Source organism: Engraulis encrasicolus, unplaced genomic scaffold, assembly GCF_034702125.1.
Source record: "Engraulis encrasicolus isolate BLACKSEA-1 unplaced genomic scaffold, IST_EnEncr_1.0 scaffold_25_np1212, whole genome shotgun sequence".
NCBI classification, from domain to species: domain Eukaryota; kingdom Metazoa; phylum Chordata; class Actinopteri; order Clupeiformes; family Engraulidae; genus Engraulis; species Engraulis encrasicolus.
The window spans coordinates 774,765-779,764 of record NW_026945544.1 but is presented as its reverse complement, the minus strand read 5'-3'; positions in this window follow the sequence as shown (position 1 = coordinate 779,764).

Below are 5,000 nucleotides of genomic sequence, written 5' to 3'. Positions count from 1 at the left end.
CTCATAGGACATTCAAGCCAACTTTTTCAGCACCCATTGCTTAATCATGCTTTGGAAAATCTGGAGAGGAGCATAAGTATGCTAGACAAGCAAAGGCTACGGATCTAGCTTTCTTCTTGCACTGTCAAAACTTAGACATGAAGACTTCTTGGTCAGTGTTCAATCAGTCACTGTCATCAAAGGAACAACAGACTGCTGCGGGGTATTTGCCAATAGTCCTCGCTACAGCACACGTTTTGATACTTTGAATACAAATGCATTGTCATATCTTAACATTTTGGACAGGAACAGTTATCACAGTTGACCAAGCATTGTACTGCAGACTTAAAGAGTTAAAGTGGGCAATTTCAGAATAGAACAACAGATGAATACCTTGCCTAGGAGGACTTAACTTGTCAATCAACTTCCTTAAGGCCATAGGAGAACATATGAATGGATCTGGACTGACCAATGTATGGATGGTGGATTGCTTGGATAAGGCCCTGTTGAACTTGTTCTGGCAGGAAAGTCATCCAACAAAGCCATGGCACACAGGTTTACTCTGCAATCCCTTTAGGGTCTTCTCATGCCAAGTCTTCTCTACCTGTCTTGCTAGGATGGCTAATGGTGATGATCCTCAGACAATTAGTGAACTGATTTCATTCCAGTATCAGGAAAAGGACAGAAATCTTCTGCATGATATTGCTGAGAGTCAATCTGATGATGTGAACTGGTGGCAGTATATGGATATGGTTACTGTTCTGCTGCAATACACAAGAGAACAACGTGAAGCTACCTGGGATCTGAATTTTCACTCTTTCAGCCTTATGTTGCCCTACTTTAAGCGGTATGGCCATCTTAATTATGCACAATGGGGCCCAGTGTATCTACTTGATGAGTCAGCTTCCAGAACCATTTTGTCTGAATTCCAAAAAGGCCACTTTGTGGTCAAGAGATTGGCTCACAAGTTTAGCCAGATTCTGATCAGGCTATGAAGTGGGTAAATGTCACAGGCAATAAAAGAGCATCATTGTGATCACAGAGACAGCCTCAGCTTTGTGTAGGTGGACACTCTTTTAACCTGAGATCACACATTGCAGATCAAACATATGAAATGTACAGTGTCCTCCCCATGGCAGCAAGAAACTTCACAATGACGGAATCTACTCACGGCAGATTAGAAACAATACGGAGTAAAAGTTCTTTACACACATTTGTGCGTACCCGGGTTCCTTGGACTCACGTCTCCTGACTGAGGCCACGAGTGCCCTGAACGACACGAGTTACGAGAGCTTGACTAGTTCTAGCCCGCTCTGTTCCTTTGTTCTCTTGACTACGGTCGACTGCTGGCAACGAATTTCAGTGGAGTCAGACTCTGACTCCCCCCTGGCAAAGTGCTTCGATCTCCCGCCTAAGGTGGACGACTCTTTATCCCAACTCCCTGCCACCACAGAGAATCTCATACAGTACTGACCACCACCCTAGTGGCTAATGTGGCTTCCCCAGCTCGAGCAGCTGGAGCCCTTGGGCATCACCGCAGGCCACTGCGCTTGGCACGAAAGTGCACCCTGTCACCAGGCATGGCGCGCTCCAAAAGTCCTGCATAATGCACCACGAGCGCCTTCGCCTGACGCCTCCCTTTTTCCCCTCCTGCAAGGAAGCGAGATTTCTCAGGGTTTGTCCTCCCTTAGCCCATGGGGCTCAGGGGCCTCAGCTGAGAGCATAGGGGCTTCAGCCCCTCCTGCTACTTTCCCCTCTCCTGCAGGTTTGAGTCTGGCAACGGACCAGGAGGAGGACATACCCCAGCCCAGGGGCCACCTGCCCCTATGGGTCTGGCAAGGGAACATTTGAACCTAACCGCTTTTCTGGATAACGTTATCAGGACAATTTAAGGGGCCAGGGCCCAATCTACTTTGACACTGTATAACCTGAAGTGGTCTGTCTTCCAACGCTAGTGTGACCAACGCGAAAGTGTTCAGTACCGATGGTGTTGTCCTTCCTACAAGACTTATTGGGGGGAGACAAGGCTTTACCATTTAAGTCTACTTTGCAGCGATTTCATCGTGCCATGTAGGATTCGGTTCCAACACTCTGAGTGCCCATCCACTAGATACTTACGCCCCGTGCTACATCAGACGATACCCTCCTGGGATATCTCTCTAGGACTGGAGGCTATGTGTGGGGCCCCTTTCGAGCCCCTCCAAGAGGGGCCTCTCCAAACTGCTTTTGCACACCACCTTTCAGATCCGTGGAAGAGAGGTGACAACACAACTTGTGCCCTGTGCACGCTTAACGCATCTACATGAACAGGACTCACTCTTTTAGGAACACTGAGCAGCTGTTTGTGTGCTTCATCAAGCCCTCTACAGGGCTCACAGTTTTGAAATAGAGGTCTCCAAATGGTTGGTTCAAACCATTGCCCTGGCATATGAGTCCAAGGGTCGCCAACCCCCGGCTCAGATTAGGGCTCACTTTACCAGTGCAGGTCTCTACATCTTGTCCTCTCTTCAAGGGTGCAGCAGTTTCAGAGGTGTGCAGAGCGGTTGGTTGGGCCACCCCCGCCACCTTTGTCCGGTTCTACCGGCTAGATGTGACCACGTTGCCACAGGAACATAGGGTTCTGGGCAGGACCACTGATTGTCTGTAGGGTGATAGGAACGCTATCCTTACAGGATGCTCTTGGAGTTCTGCCTAGTTTGGACCAGCAATCGGGAGTGATTGTAACTCTCCCATAGATATGCGAACGATTCGACTGAAAGAGAGCATTAGGACATGAATATGTCCCCGTTCTCTGAAGGAGATGAGTGAGCCATCTCTCAAGACAACCTTATTGCCGACAGCCGAAGAGATGTTTGGCATCAAAGTGGCTTATTTGCGCGCAACCATTCGGTTTTGACAAAGTGGACATCCTGCCCACACAGTTGATTGGAACTTTGGCGTGATTGCAAAGGTCTTCAGCTAATCGTACAGCTGAGAGTGCGCTCCCATAGAGATGGCTCACTCATCTCCTTCAAAGAACAGGGGACATATTCCTGTCCCAATATTTAGTCTTTTAGATAATACTATCTTCTTTGCCTCTCTTTTTCTTTCCAAATCTTATTGAATGACAATTTTGTATGATAATGTGCTTCATGGAGGCTATTGCTATTGAATGCCAGTTTACGAGAATATCTTATTAGAACGGCATAATTATAGTATTTTTTATCTTTTTGCCATGACAATTTGCCTTTGTGTAAGTGTAGGAATACATGATAAATGCAAATATGTGAGCATTGCACATTTATTTCCATGGAGAAGTGGTACTTTCTACGTATTCTGCCCAAAATCAAGAATTTCGGCGGCCATTTTGTTTTTTGCCCATTTCATGGTCAAAAACTCAAAATTCAGCTTGGGAACCAGGCTAGCTGAATTCAGGGTACTCTAATTGTCTTAGAAAACTAGGTTCCCAACTTTTACTAAAAAATGCTTCTAACACCTTTATAAAGGGCCTTTTTCTGGAAATGCTTCTAGTCTAATATGGATGTATGAACAGCACTATCTATAGCTCCTTTCTTTTCTTTTTGTGACTCCTCTAATGATGACTGCTTTGGCAATACGTCATGCCCAGGGCCGGATTAACGCACAGGCTAGATATGGCTGCAGCCTAGGGGCCCCCACCTGCTAGGGGGACCCCGATTGGCCAAAAGTTAAAAAATGCACAATTTCGACCCAATGCAACATTGAAAATATATCTATTGTGTTCTGTACAGTTGTAAGACAAGTTGCCCTCAATTCCTAGCTCGTAATTATGCCATTGTCTATGTCATTTTCCTGCAAAATTTGCCTTCCATGGGGCCCCACAACAACCTGTAGCCTAGGGCCCCCGGGCCATTTTAATCTGGCCCTGGTCATGCCAATAAAGCATTATTGAATTGAATTGCATTGAATTGAGAGAGTGTGAGCCAGACAGCGACAGAGAGAGAAGACAGAGACAGACAGACAGAGAGGGAAAGCAAAGGCAGAGCAGGCCAGCCCAGTACCTGCAAAATGTGTCCCACGCAGGAGCGATGCAACGCTGGCCTAGCCAGGCCGTGCCCTCCTAGTGACGCAACACCTTCAGCGTTGCAACTACTCAGGTCAAGAGCAATGCAAGTACTTTCTGAGTTCCCGCAAAGACGGGAACTCCTTTCAACCATCAGCAAACCAACCAAGGGAAGCGGGTCAACCGTTTGGGAAATGTTAATTGTTACGCTCTTGGTCAGACCAAGTCTCGAAGAGATTTGAACGTCGATGATAATCAGGCTAGCGCTGGCCAGCCTGGCTATAGGGCCTTATTCCAGGCCCAGCAGCTGCAGCAAGCGAGCCGTCAGTGGCATAGGAGGAAAATCCTGACAACGCCGGGGAAGGCAAGTAACATGAGACAAAGCGCTCTTTCCCCTTTCAACGTTCTCCAGCCGCACAGATGAAAAACACATCAGGGAAGAGTTTTGGCCGTCTTGGCCGTCTCTCTCTCTCTCTCTCTCTCTCTCCCTCTCTCTCTCTCTCTCTCTCTCTCTCTCTCTCTCTCTCTCTCTCTCTCTCTCTCTCTCCCTCTCCCACCACTTCAGCTGAATCCAGTCTCTTTTCTAATAGCAGGCCACTCAACCACTCAGACTCCACTCAGTTTTGTATTACACAAAACTGTCATGGTTGTACTAGTAGTAGAAGTAGTAGTAGTAGTAGTAGTAGTAGTAGTAGTAGTAGAAGTAGTAGTAGTAGTGGTAGTAGTATTTCCCTGACATTCCCGTAGAAATAATAGGTAGACGTGTTCTGTTTGCTTGCATGTACCTTTTACAATAGTCCAGTGTGTGTGTATATTGTATTGTGTTTGATGCTATTTGATGTAAGTACATGCATTACTACTGTAATATCTGGGAAATCCCTACCTCTTATGTGTACTATACTGAACCTCCAAGTCAGTCCTGTGTATATGGTTGCGAATGGAGGGCCTTTGGTGTTTCAGGGACAGCAGTGAGGAGTGGCTTTGAGCGGTACTTTACTTA